The following is a 20952-nucleotide window of genomic DNA, read 5'->3' as shown; positions in this document are numbered from 1 at the left end:
TCATCAAATACTCGTCATCACAATTATGTTTGACATTTTGTTTTAACCATCAATATTCAATCACACGATAACATTTTCTTTGCTATAACAACGTGTGTTAAACACATTAAGATATAGCAGTTATAAAAAACTAACAAGCTAGCAGTCAAGAGTCAAGTCCAACCAAAACAACCACTGATCACAACAATGGTGACTCCAAATGAAACAGCCAACATCCAAACCTTAGTAAATAAAATAACTCTGCAAGTAAGATGTAAAATGCAATTTCAGTTTTCAAACAGAGATGGTGATAGAGAGAATAAAGTTACAGATTGCTGCTTTTAACTCTCTCCGGTGTTACTTTTTTAACACTCTGGGGAGTGGACCTATATAAACACTGAGCAGTGTTAATTTAACTCCTGGGATTTTGCAGTGTAATAATTAAAGATATACCAATGATATATACATACATGAATGCATACATATACACAAGTAAAAAATAACAATAAAAAACACTGTTTAAAAGATACTTCAAAGCCTGTCAACATGAACTTACTGTATAAAAACATTACATCATATAAAGCCTTTCATATTGATGATAAAGCACTAGTTTACAACAAATCAGTGTTGTATTCATATTTGTTTTATACCAGCACTTGAGCATCACTATAAAAGCTTAATATGAGTAATGAGTGTAAACACAGCATCTCTCAGAGCCAGCTATCCAGTCAAACTTTGACCTCCCACAAACCACTGTGCAGTATCACAAACACATGACTATATTTTCAGTATCTCATTACAAAATATAATCATTGATCATCACAACATGACATGGTTTATTCACTTTACTCACCATAGACAGTAACATTAAATCTCTTGTATGAAGTCTCTCTGCTGTTGATGATCTCTAGTTGATAAAGTCCAGAGTCTGTGATTGTGATGTTTGTGATGGTGAGAGATCCAGTCTGACAGTCCAGATTCAGTCCGTCTTTGAAGCTCTCAAATTGATTGCAGACATTGGATTGTTTATAGATTTCAGCTATACGAGTCTCATTAGGTCCAAACCCCCACAGTATGTGATCACCTGTCTGTATTTGAGTAATATTAGTGTGTAGAGTAACAGAATGTCCCTCCATCACTGACACTGACTTCACTTCATCTACATCAACATCAGACACAACTGAAAGACAAAAATAAGAAGCATCTCAATGTTACTTAATAGCAGGATGTCTATCTATGTAAACTAGTCAATAATAATTTGTAAAAAGTTAACCAGTTCTGATAGAAACCCATATAATATTGCACAAGCAGACCTGGTAATTTAAATATGACTGCATAGGTCAATAAATGTCTTCATGTTTGCGAGATAATTTTTTTTTTTTGCTTTGGCTGATGAATGCACAGGTGATATGTTTTGGAAAAGAGTGCAAATGTGCATTTTCTCAATTAATGAATTTTAACGATTTACGGTGAAATCCAGCACATCCCAAAGCCAGGGGGAGCTCTCGTGCAGAAACTTGCTTTGTGCCACAGAAGTAGCAGCATTACAAACGCTATTCCAGGAATATTTATATCGCTGTTCTTCAAATTGTTTCAGGTATTTTCATGATAATAAAGAATATTTTAAATGATTTTATGCACGTTATAAATGACTCCGAATCATAATGATTTTAGATTGAAACAATTTCAGAGGCATTTTTAATGGGACACGTGATTTATCGTTGCAGCCCTACTTTAAGCTTCAAAAAAGCTCTTCACAAACCTATGGGTGACATCCTGAACACTTCTGTCCAAAAGGCTAAACTAGTCTGTATAGTAAAGCTTCTCACCTTGCAACAGCTTTAAGAAATCAATCAAAATGTATGCTAGAATCTGTTATATTGGCATGTATAACAGCTCAAGTAAAAATGTTGCATATTTGATTACTGTTCTGTATATTTCAATTAAATTGAAGGTCTGTTTTATTAAATGACAGACAAAGATTTAAGATTTGCTGAACTTCCAGACTTGTTGTAAACATGCAATACGTATCATTACCACATAAAGCAGTGTCAAATAAGTCTGATGTAAACATTAATATGAAAGATAGTAATAATCACACAAACTAAAGTGCAGAAACACAGCAAAATATGAAATTCAGAAATCTTAAAGGGGACATATTATGAAAATCTGACTTTTTCCATGTTTAAGTGCTATAATTGTGTCCCCAGTGCTTCTATCAACCTAGAAAATGTGAAAAAGATCAACCCAATAACTTAGTTTTGGTAAACCATTTTCTGCAAGCATGTGAAAAATAGGTCATTGTAATTTGGCCCTTATTGTGATGTCAGAATAAGGTAATACCGCCCACTTTATCTGCACTATCCAACCACAGCACAACCATTTAGTACGGAGAGAAAGAGAGAGACAAAATACTTCACAGCACAACTGAGCTTCAACCGCAACAAACCACCACCACCGCGATCAGTGGTTGCACTTCATCCGCTCATTTGCATTTTAAATGACACACCCAAAACGGCACACTTTTGCTCAGACCTATTTTAGACTTAGTTTACATCTTTAAAAAAATCTCATAATATGTCCCCTTTAAAAAAAAAACTTGCTTTAAAGCATGCATCAGGTTTATTTCAATAACCATAGTGTATTTATGTTAATTTTATTTGCAATAAAAAAATTACATTTGCACCATTTTTATGAAAGTTAAGACTGAATGGACCTGAAAATGTCAAATGGTGTAACCGCCAATTGCACCAAAAAAATGAAAAATATTAAATATTTTATCCACCTAAAAAAAATGAGTTATTTCTAAATGTAAATTTTAATGCGTTTTTTAATATTTGTCCTGACATATGCAGAAAACAGCTCTGTTTTATAAATAATCTTTGACAAATTATGTCAAAGTGTATGTAAAAATTAATATTACACTAAACTAGATGTTTATATTTTATTCCATATTATTTATGAATATATTTATATTTTCATTTAAAAAAGTTTCACCAACTGACACAGACCGGTTAGTTACACCACATTGACCTTTTTGCAATTATCCCCCAAATATTCTTTCAAAATGAAATAAAACCAGAATTTGTTTACTTTGTCCCCAAAAAAGAGAATGTATGCAAGTAATCTGCAAATGTATTTACAAATTTTAACCCTTTTATATTTAATTGATACGTACACAAAATAATTAACGTCACATCATTGACCCATTTACAGAATTCAGTCACTTTTTTAACATGTGGATTGCACTTTTTAAATTCTGTCTGTGAACTTTAGTCATTAACATAACATAAAGTGTAGAAAAATCAAGTATTAATAATATGTCATTCATACAATTTGAGTTGTGTGATACAAGGCTATAAACATTTTACAATTATACACACATTCTCTCACACGTTCAAATAACAGTCACATATGCACTCATCAGCTTTTTTGACGTCACTATCATACATGGCTTTGTGGTGATTTTGTAAGTGAGTTGACTGTAGTAGATTGCTATAGCTCTACAGAAATAGACGTGACAAATGAACAGTAATATAAGTAAAAAGACATAACAAATAATAAAGGAATTACCTGTAGCAATCAGATGCAAGCTCAGCACACAGAGAATCATCCTCATACTCAATGGTGACATCATGATGCTGACTGATTATTCTTGAGAGCGTTTGATGCATCCATGCTCAGTTTTGTGCTTTATATCGTGTGCCAACTGGGGGGGGGGGGTTGCTTTGTCATTACAATCCTAAGGGCCCACATTTCTAGGAAAATACTTGCGTGTCAAATAGAAGAGAGGAAGTCTGTCACGAAAAAACAAAGAGGCACGAGAGAGTAAAAATAACTCACAGGTGTTGTCTTTCAACCATACAATCTATACTGGTAAATTGCAGTTAACAGATCATGTGTGAACAGCACCTTTCTGTTAAATCAGTGCTGCTATAGGGTTGCCAACTGTTCCGTATTAGCCGGGACGTCCTGTATTTTGAGCCTATTTTATTTGTTCCCGTATGGGACGTCCCGTGTCCCATTTTTTGACTGCTACGCTGATCTAACCATTGACTGATACAACAGGCTTGATCGACTTCATGTGGCACCACAAGAACCGAGCGGCCGATAACATCAAAATCCTTTGAGAGCGATTCGAAAACACATCTGCATAAATTGCCTGCTTTCAGATGCTTTTCAAGTGTTTTGTTTTAGACATTAAAGGGTAATAGTTCAATTAAAGAACTGTAAGGTTAAATTAAGGAGATACGCTATCATTTTGACAAATGGCTTAAATGCACTGTATACACAAAACCATATTCACACTGCTGCGGCAGGCCATCTTTTGTCCCGTATTTCATAGTGAGAAAGTTGGCAACCCTACCAGTAAGAGAGGTTGTAAGATATTACAGTGGCCGCATGGTCTTGCATAAACGTAATTGGTTGGCTCTAAACAAGGTTATTTGCATAAGGCGATCTGATTGGCTGACACACGCGTTGGCACTTAAAAAGTTCCTAAATGTTCAACTTCTGCCGCGAACAAAGGCAGTGACGGATCCACAATTCAGTTCGGCAACGCATGACATCACCAATTAAAAGTTAATGTGAAGCATTAAAGCTTCGCCCCATGTGAATGTACTGTAAGGATTACCGGCATTTAGAACAAACAAAGTCATAATGCGCCGACAGCTTCGGGCCAATCACAACGTTTTGATACAGATGACATTTCCAAACGCACGCTGCTTAAAGTTGAGCACACCATAATGTCCAAATTTCTTTACCAAAGCTGTTTAAGACAGCTAAAAATCTATCACAAATCCTTAGCACACCCTCTGTGAAGCCTAATGTGTAAACATTACTGCTGTTCAAAACGCAGGTAACCTAATGCAATACGGTTTACCCAGCTAGAAATAAAAAGTTCTAAGAACGTTCCCTGAAAGTTCCCGAATGTTCCCAAAAACATTCTGCCAACGTTAAAAGCGGCTGGTTTTTTTTGAGTTCTGGGAGCGTTTCTGTTGTCTGAACGTTGGAGTAATGTTGCATTTTGCCATTTTTGAACGTTATGACAATGTCATGTTTTAATGTTCACACAATGTTTAAAACAACAACTGTTTATTATATTGACTTGTTTGATTGTTATGTAAATGATGGAGAATGATTGCATTTTGTTATTTTGGAAAACATTATTTCTGAATGTTCAGTAAATATATTGCTGTAGAAAACTCAATTCACTTACTAGGTTTAGATGTTGATGTTTCATTTTAAGTCACCCTTATTGTGATTCGTGTTTGTTTTAGTTGGTCTCTTGACACTTGACTTTTTGCCTACTAGTTTTTTCCTGGTTGTGTTAACTTTGTGGTAATGCACCACATTTGTTATGAAAAGTTATTAGTGTATTTCTGTGGTTGTTGGTACATAATGGTAAAGATCATCACCTAATTCATTTACTAATCAAAAGTTTATTTTCTGCCAATATTGTATATTAGATCCAGCTCTTTCACGGCGGTTTGTCATTAAAGAGTTTTAGAAACTTTGGACAAAAAATATCCGCTGTATAGTTGGGATGCACAAACATCAAGAATCAGACTATGAATCTCAACCATGGTGGCAATTAAAATTGTTAAAAAAAATCCTTATTTATCCATGCTGCAGTGCATGCTGGGAGTCCTGAATGAGGTTTGTAATTTGTTAATACCCAGCATGCATTGCAGCATAAAGTTTTTCATTTAATTGTCACCATGATTGAGATTCATACTCTGATTCTTGATGTTTGTGCATCCCAGTTATACAGCAGATATTTTTTGTCCAAAGTTTCTAAAACTCCTTAATGACAAACTGCTGTGAAAGTGCTGGATCTCATTTACATTTTTGACAGAAAATAAAGTTTTGATTAGTAAATGAATTAGGTGATGATCTTTACCATTATGTACCAACAACCACAGAATAACACTATTAACTTGGCATGTTCATAACAAATGTGGTTCATTAACACAAAGTTAACACATCCAGGAAAAAACTAGAACTTAAAAAAAACTAGCCGCTTTTAACGTTGGCAGAATGTTTTTGGGAACATTCGGGAACTTTCAGGGAACGTTCTTAGAACTTTTTATTTCTAGCTGGGTAGTCACAAGTAGGGCTGGACTAGAATTTTCAATTATTTGAATATTCGTTCCGTGGGATGACAATCGATTTTCAGTTTTGAGATTTGAATATTCTTTTTTTATGTAAAAGCGCACTTCCTGCTTTGGCATTGATGCTAATAGTGTTGTATATAACGTTCAGTTTCTTGCAAAAGATGATCGATTTGCTTTAAAAGAGGTCAATATGTCACCAGGAGTTATGGGGGATTACTTTTGTATTGGATATATCTGCTTAAAAGCTCTCAAAGTGGCGGATCTGCACAATATCTTCTTTATTGTTCTACTGAGGGAAAAAAACATATCGGAAGGCGTAAGTGTTAGTAAATAAACTTAATTTTTGAAAGCAGAGCCGGAGAGGAACTCATTTTCAGCCCTGGAGTTTCATGCCTTAGACCGACCCACTTTAGTTCGCGACTGAGTCTGACTATATTAAAATAATATCATTAAATCTTTAGTAGTATATAAGTCTGAAATAGTGCACTGTTCTCTAAAGCCTTGCAAATTCGTTGTATTTTTCAAATATATAATTTCCAATTCAGTGCAAATAGCCTAAACAATTATGATTTTTTGCCATAATCGTGCAGCCCTGTCATAAGGCAGTAAACTTCAAGTAAACTTCAAAAAACTATTGAAAGGGAACAAATGTGTTAGTGTTTTCCACTATATTTCTATTTCTAAAAAATGGTGGGTCTTGAGATAACCTGTTGGGTTGATAAAGTTTGGAAACCCCTGGTATAAAATACACAAGCAAGATTTATCAAGTATGCAGGGGAAACAGTTGGAAAAAAACTCCTTATTCATTACCAAATGATGTTAAGGTAGGCGTAAATTGTGTAAAAAAGCTCAAGTTTATTTTAAATCTAGACACGCGACTAGCGCACTCAAATATAGACACATCTGAAACAAAACTCGTGTTTACAGTCACAGGTGAGCGCTTTGAAAGCAGAAGAAAGCGGCACATCCTTCGTTTTCCACGTGTTTTAGATCTTAATGGACCCTAATGCAAGAATTCTTCCAATAAGTGGTTGGGACTCGGGATACAATCAACTTGAGCATAAAGCGGCAGGGACATCTTTCACCCGCAAATACGCGAGTGGGGCTGCTGTGAGTGCTGGCAGCCTACGGACAGCAATATTCAACCCGGTGGCATGTCAACACCGGCCCTGGTTTTTTTGCCACGAGGCCCGGTGTTGTCATGCCACCGGGTTGAATATTGCTGTCCGTAGGCCTGTTTGAAAGTATACCACAGTGTTCTTTATTATAGTTAGTTGAACTTCATTTATTTATTTTCGTTGTTCTTTTATTTAAATAGCCTACCCTTTACGTTGTCAGTAATTACTGTGCTGCTAATTTGTTATATGGGAGTGTTTGTTTGTTAGAAAAATGTTAGGCTACCTTATTAAAAGTATTGCTTTTAACTAGGGCTGTCACAATTATTAAATAATCATCTCATTGCGATTGTTTGACCTCATCGCGATGATTTCAGATCACCACAATGATTGCACATCTCTTTAAAAAACACAAGGGGGAGCTGCAGCGCCTGTATAAATGAGACAGTATGTAATGGCACCCCTTGACTGACAGTGTAATGCGACACATTGCAAAGCCATTTAATACAAAACAGCATTTAAAAAAATGCTGCAAAACTTTGATAAGAATGGGGGGGCGACACACACTTCATGTCCGAAGGCTGCATCCTCCAGAGGTTGCATATACAGGCTGCATACGTAAACAAGCCTGGTTTATTTTAAGTTAACTGAGCATTAACGTTACATTCGCAAATCATAAGCATATTACAAAATGTTTACGATTAACTAAGAATAATAGTCAACTTTATAATTGTTATATTGAAAATTGTCGAAATTAGACAATATTGATGTATGCAGCCTACAAATGCAACCTTTGGAGGCCGCAGCCTTCGGTTTAAAACAACGGCCACAGACTGAACAAACTCATTTGAAAAAGACCACAAGTCCAGTCAAGGTCAAAGACAACAAAACACATAAGTTACCTTACACCATATACACGATGAAACGAGTCTTCAGTTCCACCAACAGTGCAATAATAACATACCGGGTAACGTAAGCAACAACAAAAAAAGGTGATCTGTAGCATATAAAAGTAGCCTGACGTTGTCATACTCAATTCTAGTCAGAATTTGAGTTTGATACCGCTCTATTGAGCTAAAATTATGAGGCGTGTCTCAACCGAAAAATGCCTCTCCACTCAATTGGATAGACATATGACCAATCAGAGCAACGGAGTGTATGACGTATGTTCAAATGTCGTCTTTTGCAGTCTGACCGAACTGCTAGTAATTTCGCTACAATGATACTAACATCATTGTGATTATACTAAGTCTGAGTTAGCGAACGTACATCAACACCTACTATGTTTACAACATTTCATTTATATCACAACATTAAGTATTTACTAAGTCATACATTAAGACTATCTCTTACCATTTGAACGTTAGGTGAACTTCATCCACGACGATAGCTACCCATTACGTTGGCTTGAAAAATATCGGAGCCTAGCATGTCCCTCCACTTATACAGCAGTCATGATTCCGGGCTTCTGAAAAGAAGCTGGCAACGACCGCTAATTATATCCATCTCGTCGTGCACGCCGAGTTGCATCGCCGTGATACCCATTTCAGTTGCTTCTTTAACTTTGTCCTCCATAAGTGCGACCAACTTTTGCCGAATCCCGTAGGAATGACGGCGAAAACATAAACAAATGCCTTGATCGCGTTTCTCTGTTCCTCTTTTTAAATCAATGCTCTGTCGATATCTTTTAGAACAGACTCAATGTCAGAATCCACACATCTGAATTCTCCAGCGGCAGCCATTTCATTGTAAACAGATTGAACACACGCGCTCTTTGGTGACGTGGTTGATACGTTACGGTTGATCTGTCCATCATCGTATAAAGCCCGCCCTCACAATTTGATTCGTCGGCCAGTTTTGGGACTCGCATAGTAGCTCCTCAACGGAAAAACGCCAGACCGATCTTCCCGTTTTTCAAAATGTGGTGGGCGGGGCTAAGATCGGGGTGTGCGCCACCCGTAGATAGGAGTTTTCCTTACTCAAACATGTTCTGAGGGCAGAAAGAATATGATTGGTTCACAAAAACGACCAATCAAAATGCTCATTACTGGTTTAAGCCCTCAGCGGAGCCTTCAAGGCAGCTTCTGCAGTGAAGCAGTTCGAGCTCACCGTTGGTCAGATGAGTAGCGCAGATATGGTAAGATAGAAATGAGACTGATTTTGAATTCAGCCCGAAACGTTTCGAGCATTTAAGTGACGCGTTTTCACGTGTCAGTGGCACGACTTTCTTTTTCGTGCCAGTTTCACGTATTGGTTATTCAATTTTTTTCCCTCTTTTCAAACCATTGTCGATTGGGATTGGGTTAGATTTGTGGTTTTCGTCACATTTTTAAACTGTTTTCGCGCGAGGATAAAGTTGTGTTTTGGTTAGAGTGGCATTGGTTTATACGTTTATTTGTCAGAAATTTTAATTGTTCTTTCTCGGAGTTGGGGTTAGGGTGAGGATGTCATTTTATGTAACAGAAAGTTGTTCTAACCCCAATCCCAAACGACAATGGTAAGAAAATAGGAAAAACAATTGAATAACCAATACGTGAAACTGGCACAAAAAAGAAAGTCGTGCCATGGACACGTGAAAACGCGTCACATAAATGCTCGAAACGTTTCGAGCTGAATTCAAAACTGGTCTCATTCCTATCTTACCATATCTGCGCTACACATCTGACCAACGGTGCACAGCTTTTCTATTTATTTGTTGAAATATTATGTAAGCAAGTTGTGTTCGCATGCTGTTCAGTTGTTAAAGAAGTCTAAACTTTGCAGTTAAAGGAGATGGGGATTATTTATTTTAAGTTGTTTGTGAAATTTGTACAATAAAAAGGTTTTGTCTGCAACTGTTATGCATTTTGATTACTACACGTCATTGTAATTATAGTGTAATTTAAGAATGGTCTTTTATCTATACTATTCACTCATCATGATAGTAAAACAGGATATTCTACGTCAATCTACTGCAGTATTTCTCAGTCAGCAGAAAATGTGGTTAACACTTAACACCTCTGCATCCATGCGTGTTAATATATGACATTATTAACAAAAAAAGGAAGTTGTTAAAACTCAAACATCAGATATTTAGGCTGCATCCAACTACCCACACTTGTGGTCTTAGACACTCGAGATCGCGTGCAAGCGAAAGGAAGTAAGTGCGCAAGAGTGCCCATGTGTTAAAGTGTTGATGGTTTCAAAATCCAGACTGAGAGAGGTGATCATGCCTGTCGTTGGGCCAAAACTGTCTAATAGTCTGCCAGTCTCCGTCCGATTAGTTCCATCAGAATCTGAATTTAAATCTATGTTAAAAACGTACCTTATTTTCAAGGCTTATAACTGTCCTTAGAGTATAAGGATCTGTGATGTTTTTCAACCTTAGTGTATTTGCTGTCAAAACTGGAAGTGCACAAGTCTAGAGTGTGCCATATGAGACAGGGCCTTTGATGCAATCCTAACAAAAGACTGGTCCTCTCCCAAATAGCACACTTCATGTAAACTTTAAGCCTCGTGGGCTGTGGCCTTAAACAGTGTTGCACCGATAATATCCGCTGATGATGCTTGCTATGCTTCTCAATGAATTACATTCAAAAGCCAGAGGAAAACTCAATAGTACCATATAATTTGCATATAATAACTCAATAAGAGAATCATACACACACAGCTGCAGGAAATGTCTTAAGGATATATTTATATTGCTGTTCTTTAAACCTTTTCAGGTATTTTCATGATAAATGAGATCGCTGGGATGCTTTCGGGGGAGTACGAACCTACTAGACAGAGCTTGATATCAAGAGACCTTAGGAAATTAAGAGGGAAATTTAGTTATGATATCATAATGCAACCTTGAATCAGATCCAAAAGTCATGGCACGCCAGCCAGACGTTACATGACCATGTCAGTAGGTGTCAGCCTATGCAGTAATGTGGACCAGACTTTATCAAAAGACCAAAAATCTAATCTTTATTTATGTGAGAATAAAAACATTTAAGCTACCCACTGTGATGGTTTTTACATACTAAAGAGAATCAAATTTAATAACAGGAAATAGGAAATGCCCCCCCCCCCCCCCCCAAATAGGTGCCCGCCCATAAAGGATGTCCTTTCATTATATATGTATCACGCTAAAAATCTTTTCTAACCATGCAAACAATTACATTATAAAACAGATGACAAACATACTTTTCTCAGGAACAAATTTAATATCCACTGCAATATGTAATTTCATATTTTGCTCTGGGTTTACATAAAGCATAGTGGTCTCATGTAGTGTCTAAGAATACTTGTGCATTATTATGTTAAACATTTGCTTTTATTTCTAAATGTTAACTTAAGTTATCCTAAGAGTTCATAGTTGAACTTTTTGCATTATGTGAAGTTATTTTTTAAGGAGCATACAGTGTTTTTTTCTGCTTGTATTTATTGCTTACAAATTGTGTTGATGAAGATGAAGTGAAGTCAGTGTCAGTGATGGAGGGAGATTCTGTTACTTTACACACTGATATTACTGACATACAGACAGATGATCAGATAATATGGAGGTTTGGACCTCAAGAGACTCGTATAGCTGAAATATATAGGAAAGACATTAATATGCATCACAGTAATGAGATATTTGGAGACAGACTGAAGCTGGACAGTCAGAGATTCAGTGTTATTGTCTATGGTGAATAAAATGTTTTCCCCTAAAATGAATAGGTTTATATAGTGTAGAATTTATACAAGATTTTGAATATTTATTCATTTTTATTAATTGTGTCTTTAATTTATTTAATTTATTAAATGCTCCTCTGTCGGTTCCTGTCATTGACAGAAAATCTTCATCAGGAAGATCATCAAGCTTAAAATGTGTGTTATTGTGTTCAGTGTTGAATGGGAAAGATTTGAGTCTCTCCTGGCACAAAGGAAACAGTTTATTGTCCAGCATCAGTGTGTCTGACCCAAACAAACTCGCTTTTCCTCTGGAGGTGGATTTTCAGGATACAAACACATACAGATGTGTACTCAGGAGTTTCTCAGGACTTTCTCTCTCAGAACTCATGCATCCTCTTGAAGTTGTTATTGTGTTGGTTTGGCTCATACTTTAGCTACGGTGCGTTGCTGTTTCAACTATCAAGAGAAGGCGAGTGCCATGTCGTTTATGTGATCATTGGTATCGCCTTTTGATGTTCAAAGTAATAAAAATATTTGTAATAAAACAAAAAATTAAATAAATCAAATCAAACCAAAGGATTTTTTGTTGATGTGCTGTAGGTCGAGGTGCTCAGCACAGCTCTAAATCGCCACTTTTCTGCAGTCTTAAGTTAGTTGAACTTAAATACATTTCATCAAAGATAATCAAATTATTTAATGAGTTATTTAAGTGTCTAATAGGAGGATAATAACAAAACTCTTGCAGGAAAAGGCCTTTAAAGCAGGCTTTGGCATATTTGTTGTAATACTTACTGTCTTGTCCTGCTTGTTTTCTTTTACAACAAGAACATAACCAACAGTGCTGCTATCCAGTATAAATAGCTGCTGGAAATCTCTCGAGAACCTAAACATCATGAAACACAGATGTGTGTAAGTAAATACAAATTTAATTCTTTATTTGTTTTCACATTTTGTTTTGGTGTGTCTGTGCTGCACTCTAAAAATAATCCGTAAAAAAGCGGACAAAGTACTGTGTAAATATGAAGGAATTTTCCTTATTTATGTTTTACAGGCATTTATCTGTTTTTTTTTAATAACATGTTGCATTATGGGTGCAACAACTCCTGCTGCAATCTTTCACTTTTGCCTCTCTATCACCATCTCTGTTTGAAACCTAAAATTACAACTTGCTTGCAGAGTTCTTTTCTAAACATGGATGATGTTTAACTTCTAAAGAAATGCTGTCAGAACAAGAAACAAGTGTTCAACTATTCCAGCATCCACACATGTGATTTAGTAGACAAATCTTCTTTCTGACGTGACGTGTAAGTCAAATGGATATTTACCAAAATATTTATCATATTAAATCTCCAGAGGGCTATTTCATAAAACTAGATTACAGAATAAGCCAGGCTCATTTTGTTAAGTCTAGCTTATTGCCGGTGGATTTCGTTTCATAAAACAAACTTGAACTAGCTCAACCCCGGTTACTATGGAAACTTATGCTTGCAAACTAGCCTGGTCCGGAGCAGGCTAACTGTCAGGCTAAAGGGAATCGCACACCGGCCGCGCAGCTCGGCGCCGCGCAGCGCCGCGTCGCGTCGCGCCTAGGAGAACTCGGAGGTATTGTAAACCGGAAGTGCACATTAAATAGCGCGAGCTTCGTCAGATAACGTCTATTTCAAAATGTAAAATATACGTTAGCAGCCAATGTTACTTGTTAATGATTTGGGACACATATGATGTTATGTAATGTTAAACTGTGTGAGTGGCGCTGTGTGGCGCGACAGGGATTTGAACAACTTCCTGAGTCACAGCTGGGCGGCGCGGACAGGCGCCACCTGGCGGCGCCGGTGTGCGTACACTCATAGAAAACAATGTGTTAAATTTTTTTAGAACGGCGCGGCGCTGCGCGGCGTTGAGCTGCGCGGCCGGTGTGCGATCCCCTACAGGGATTTGAACAACTTCCTGAGTCACAGCTGGGCGGCGCGGACAGGCGCCACCTGGCGGCGCCGGTGTGCGTACACTCATAGAAAACAATGTGTTACATTTTTTTAGAACGGCGCGGCGCTGCCTAGGAGAACTCGGAGGTATTGTAAACCGGAAGTGCACATTAAATAGCGCGAGCTTCGTCAGATAGCGTCTAATTCAAAATGTAAAATATACGTTAGCAGCCAATGTTAATCATTAATGATGTGGAAAAATATTATGTTATTTAATGTTAAAGGGGACATATTATGAAAATCTGACTTTTTCCATGTTTAAGTGCTATAATTGTGTCCCCAGTGCTTCAATCAACCTAGAAAATGTTAAAAAGATCAACCCAATAACTTAGTTTTGGTAAACCATTTTCTGCAAGCATGTGAAAAAATAGGTCATTGTAATTTGGCCCTTATTGTGATGTCAGAATAAGGTAATACCGCCCCCTTTATCTGCACTATCCAACCACAGCACAACCATTTAGTATGGAGAGAAAGAGAGAGATAAAATATTTCACAGCACAATTGAGTTTCAATTGCAACAAACCACCATCATTGTGATCAGTGGTTGCACTTCATCCGCTCATTTGCATTTTAAATGACACACCCAAAACGGCACACTTTTGCTCAGACCTATTTTAGACTTAGTTTACATCTTTAAAAAAATCTCATAATATGTCCCCTTTAAACTATGTGAGTGGCGCTCTGTGGCGCGACAGGGATTAGAACAACTTCCTGAAGGGGATCGCACACCGGCCGCGCAGCTCAGAGCCGCTCAGCGCCGCGCCGTTCTAAAAAAATGTAACACATTGTTTCCTATGAGTTTACGCACACCGGCGCCGCCAGGTGGCGCCTGTCCGCGCCGCCCAGCTGTGACTCAGGAAGTTGTTCTAATCCCTGTCGCGCCACAGAGCGCCACTCACATAGTTAAACATTAAATAACATCATATTTTCCCACATCATTAAGGATTAACATTGGCTGCTAACGTATATTTTACATTTTGAATTAGACGCTATCTTACGAAGCTCGCGCTATTTAAAGTGCACTTCCGGTTTACAATACCTCCGAGTTCTCCTAGGCGCGGCGCGACGCGGCGCTGCGCGGCGCTGAGCTGCGCGGCCGGTGTGCGATCCCCTTGAGTCACAGCTGGGCGGCGCGAACAGGCGCCACCTGGCGGCGCCGGTGTGCGTACACTCATAGAAAACAATGTGTTACATTTTTTTAGAACGGCGCGGCGCTGTGCGGCGCTGAACTGCGCGGGCCGGTGTGCGATCCCCTTTAGCCTCAGTTGTTGCTTAACTAGACTTAGATATATAAAAACGTCCTTTTGTATATGACTCCATCTTACAGAGTTTTAAAAAGTAACACTGAAGCAGAGTCTAAAGCTGCAATCTTTCACTTTTGCCTTTCTATTATCATCTCGTTTGAAAACTAAAATTACAACTTGCTTGTAGAGTTACATGAAAGATGTTTAACTTCAATACAACAGCTGTAAATCTGGTTAATAAAGTGAGTCACCATTGTCCCGATTAGTGTTGCCTTTAGTTGGGCACTTGTCCCTTAACCTTCCTACACTAACCGACTGCAGAAGTGCAGACCCATAGTCATGACAGTCTGAGACTGACAGTCCCGGCCTGACAGTCTGAGGCCGGAAGAGGGCCTTATAAGGCATTCCGCTACTTCTATGTCGTTGAAAGTAATATGGTAATATGATTATGCAGGCATGCGGGTTTTCTGTCTTTTATGCTCCGTAAGGATGCTAACTTTGTTAGAAAATCATACCCATTATATAAAAAGCATGGACTGTGATCAAGACCCACGTTGATAAAAAAAATGCAGGGCTTGCACAGAGCGATTCACTCAACATCAAAGTACCGTGAGATCAGAGTGCGTGTTTTGCTTGTTTTAAGAAATGTATTAAAAAGATTTAATTTAAAAAGATATATTTACGATATTTGAGATGCAACTGTATATTATTTATAAATATATAGGGCGATTTCAGAGTGACTGAGACACTTTTTGCCTTATGAATTATATTTTATATATACACACATATGTATGCAAGTTATGTCTGTTTATGTATTTGTGTAAAATAATGTAAAACGTAAGAATTGTTATGTGTCATAAATGAATAAAAATAACTGTAACACAAATCTTAAAAAATAAAGCTTGAGCATTTGATTTGAATGAAAAAGCATTTTAATAGATTTTAATATTTAATAACTCCGTCCATCTCCGGTCTGAGATTACAACTCCGCCACTTCCGGCCTCAGACTGTGTGTCATAAATGAATAAAATAAATGTAACTCAAATCTTAAAAAATAAAGCTTGAGCATTTGATTTGAATGAAAAAGCATTTTAAAAGATTTTAATGTTTAATAATTCTCCGTCCATCTCCCGTCTGAGATTACAACTCCGCCACTTCCGGCCTCAGACTGTCAGGCTGGGGCTGTCAGTCTCAGACTGTCATGACGTAGGGTTGTGCGCGTCTGCAGTTGGTCCTATCTCTAACCTTCTCTTAAATTACTTTCCTCTTAGCAACTATAACAGTGTTTTATTAAGAGCACTTGTTCATTGTTTAATTAAGTAAAATCAATGTCACGTGATCTAAAGGGGCCATTCCATGAAAATGTTAGCATTGCCACTTTGTAGGTTTAAGCAAAAATGTGTCGTTTTGGGTGTGTTTTTTAAAATGCAAATGAGCGTATGAAGTGCAAACACTGATCACAATGATGGTGGTTTGTTGTAATTCAAACTCAATTGTGCTGTCAAGTCCTTCTTTTCTCTCTCTTTCAGAGTTCAGATTAAGGAGGCGGTATTATTCTAATAAGATATCCTTATGACATCATAATGAAAGCCAAATTTCAATGACCTGTTTTTGCTCACACCTACAAAGTGGCAATGCTTAATTTTTAATGGAATGGCCCCTTTTTTTATTAGCAGAAAAAAGCGAGCATTTCTGTAGGGAAAATTTTAATAAAGCTTGTGTAAGTTATTTAAATGCAGTATATTATGGATACCTGAAAATATTTACAGATGGTTCTAAAGAACCCAATGGGCATTGCGGTATTGGTATTTATATTCCAGAATTTGGGAAAAGATATGGGTATAGAGTGAGTGACCATTTATCAGTATATTCAATAGAGATGACTGCAATAATAACTGCCCTTAGGTGGGTTGAAGAAACTAAACCTCTTAGATCAGTCATATGTACTGACTCTATGGCAGTATTGCAAAGTTTTATATCAGATAATTCAATACGTGAAGATTTGGTATTGGAAATAAAGCATCTTCTTTTAAATCTCATAAGCCTTGGATTAGTGATACAGTTCTGTTGGATCCCAGGCCATTATGGAATTAATGGCAATGAAACTGCTGATAAATTAGCTAAAGAAGCTTTGGAATTAGATCAAGTTGAAATTTAGATTTCCACTAGGTAAAGGAGATACTAAAGCTTTCATTAAATCACAGATTATGCTTAGATGGCAAGATGAATGGGAATCAGAGAGTAAGGCCAGACACTATCATAGGAATCAGAATTATGTTGGAGGGAAAAGAATCACCTCATTGGGTCTTAATAGGCATGAAGAAGTTATTATAACCAGATTGAGGTTGGGCCACACAGGCCTTAATTCCACATTGTCCTTAATAGATAAAAGTAATGGCATATGCCCTGAATGTAAAGTCTTGGAAGATGTCACCCATATTTTATATAAATGTAAGAAATTTGACCAATTTAGACAGAAATGGAAAGACTCAGATGCAGAAAATGACATTCATAATATTTTACAGGAGCAAGGAATTCAGGGACAAAGATGCAGATACCTCATTATGTATCTTAATGATACTGGATTAAGTAGAATAATTTAGGTTATTTGGTTTATATTATATATATATATATATATATATATATATATATATATATATATATATATATATATATATTTTTTTTTTTTTTTTTTTTTTTTCGGGAGGGGGTTTGGTTTTATTATTGTTTTATGATTTTATGATTTAAGGTGTCTTTTGCCAAAGTCCATTTTACACACTCCTGTGTAGTTATCCAGTAGATGGCGGTATGTATCGTAAAGATATGATCCGCCATTAAAAAGAAGAAGAAGGCACAATGTTCTGTAAATCTACAGAATGTTCAGTTTTTGAATAAACGGAAATTCTGTAAACATAACGGACAAAGTGCCGGTAATTTTCTGCCAGGACATTATCCGCTTTTTTACGGATTATTTTTTAGAGTGTGTTATGTGAATGTATTTTGTGATTATTTTAATTGGATGCATTCACTGGTATACTGCACTTGAAAATAACTAAAATAACAATTATATTATATCACTACTGATACAGTACATTTAATTAAACTTTAATACATATCGGTTTATTTAAATAGAGACTGTACATTAAATAAGAACAATTATTGTCAATTTAGTTAATAATTAAACTTGATTAATATAGCAATAATATATACATGCATGCGTACATACACACTAGTAAAAAAAAAATCACTGTTTTAAGGATACTTCAAAGCCTGCCAACATACTGTATAAAGCATACAACATACTTATACATCACATAAAGCCTTTTAAATTAATGGTAAAGTACTAGTTTACAACAAATCAGTGCTGTACATATATTTGTTTTATACCAGCACTTTAACATCACTATAAATGGCTTTATGAGTAATGTGCTTTGACAACATCACATGTGACTCACCTGAATACGTCTGACAGAGATGAGTGATGTTGAGATGTTGAGTTTGGTTTGTGATGGTGTTGTTGAGTACACATCTGTATGTGTTTGTATCCTGATAATCAACCTCCATAGAGAGAGTCCGTAGGGTGTGCCATCGGTCATTTTATGCCACGAAGTGAACTCATCAGCGGCACCTTTACACCCTTGATGTGGTCTTCACATCACTGCTGCTCCAGGCTTTTTGTGATAAAAGTGTAGTAACCATGTTTTTTGGTGTATTAGTGGTTTTACTACAGTAACCATTGTGTAACTTTATGGTTTTTGAGATCCATGGTTGTCAAAACTGTGGTTATTTTGTGGTAACAGTGGTTTTACTACAGTAACCATGTTTTTTAAAGATGTTTTATTAACAAAGTTCGGGAGTGGCACGTTCAGATAATTAATCACAGGTGGAAGCACTCAGCCATTATACACAGGTGGAAACACTCAGCAATCAACCATGAGAGGGTACATATAGACTCAGCAGTCTTACCTCGATCCATTGACAGTTTGTAGCAGCTGTTGACAGTTTGTAGCATTATTAGACTCTTTGGATCAGCTACCATGTCTCAATCTAGCTCTTCATCAGACAAAGACGTAAACATCCCCAGGGATGCATTTTCGCATGTCGCCAGTCCCAGTATCATTCCTGCTACGTCGAACGTCACACCTGAACCCAAGGCTTCTTCTCATGGCCGCACACCGGCCAGATCATCCCAGCGTTCTCCAAGCTGCCGAGGCCAGCCTTCGCCGCCCCCGACAAGACCTCCATTTTCTTCCAAGGCTTCCTCATTCCACTCGGCCACCCCGACTATCCCACCCATTGGGAAGTGGACCGTAGCCGGCCTGAGACAAGCGCTGGGTAACTCGGATATACAGGCTTCTAGAAAAATGAATAAAGCTGAGTTGTATGATCTGTATGTCTCTCTACAAGTTACTCCCAAGATGACCCACAGACAGAGCAAAGCCCACAGGGCCCAAGATTTACCTGTCCAGCCACCTCCGTTGTCTGCCCATTCAGAACACGGCTCACTTCGCCAATCGAGTCACAGCAACAAGGCTCCAGCGAGTCTAGGCCACACCACAGTTTTCACCATGACAGGTACTTTTCCACCTCTTGACAAGACCCAGCCCTCTGCCACTGCCTCTGCCGCCGCAGCGCCACAAATGGTCGGGCCCAGTGTCCTCCCTTTAGCAGCTCAGTTTCATAACCCTCATACCCCTTTTCTTTTTCAGTGGCCTTCAGCTCCTGTCACTACAGACATTAGCGCAAAGCTATTGCAGCTAGCAGCACAGGCTAATCCATGTCAACAGTCTCTCTACCCATTAGGTTACAACCCCGCCCACATACAGTGGCATGCAGCTTTACCATCTCAAACAAGGGGCGTGCCTGCCTCCGTTTGCAGCTCAAGCCCACACTTCATCCTTTTATCCTTCACACCTTCCAACTAACTTTCATTTTCAAACCACAACAGGTCACTCAAGCATGATGCTGCCGACGACTTTCGCAGCCCCGGATTCAGTTTCACCTTTCCTATTTTTTCTTTCAGGCGATCTCCCAGTACGATGGTCCCCAGACCGCTCTCAGGGGGCCTCCTGGTCAAGTAACCAGGCCTCACCTCGAAGGCCAGCCCGCCAAGCTCTGCACTTCTTGGGGGGTATTTAGCCAGGCGGCTGTCCGATGCTCTCTAGCATTTTGGGGGGTACTCTGGGTTCGGGCCAAGTCCGAGCTCGAAGCCCTCCCCCGGACAGCACGTCAAATACGCATTCAAAATTACTCTTTAAATTATATGTAAGTGTGAACTCGTGAAATGATGTTTTATTAACAAAGTTCGGGGGAGCACGTTCAGATAATTAATCACAGGTGGAAGCACTCAGCCATTATACACAGGTGGAAGCACTCAGCAATTATACACAGGTGGAAGCACTCAGCAATTATACACAGGTGGAAACACTCAGCAATCAACCATGAGAGGGTACATATAGACTCAGCAGTCTTACCTCGATCCATTGACAGTTTGTAGCATCCCACCACCACCCCTTCTCCACACTTCTAGTTCTAAAAAAAACCACTTACACAGGGGGGGGGTACTCTGGGTTCGGGCCAAGTCCGAGCTCGAAGCCCTTCCCCGGACAGCACGCCAAACACGCATTCAAAATTACTCTTTAAATTATATGTAGGTGTGAACTCGTGAAACTGTACTAAAACCATGGTTAATTTAAGTAAGGGCACTCTCCAACAAGATCATTTGTGTCACTCAAACAAATGACATGTGGGATACATTTTGTCAGCGCCCAATTTGTCTGAATCCTTGCCAAGGCTGCTTCACGTGCAAATGACCACTAGGTGCCACTTTGGAGGCGGTTTCAGATTGATCTTCAATTATTGAGCGAAATGTATCTGT

Source organism: Misgurnus anguillicaudatus, chromosome 23 (genome assembly GCF_027580225.2).
Source record: "Misgurnus anguillicaudatus chromosome 23, ASM2758022v2, whole genome shotgun sequence".
NCBI lineage: Eukaryota > Metazoa > Chordata > Actinopteri > Cypriniformes > Cobitidae > Misgurnus > Misgurnus anguillicaudatus.
This window is presented reverse-complemented; position numbering follows the sequence as displayed.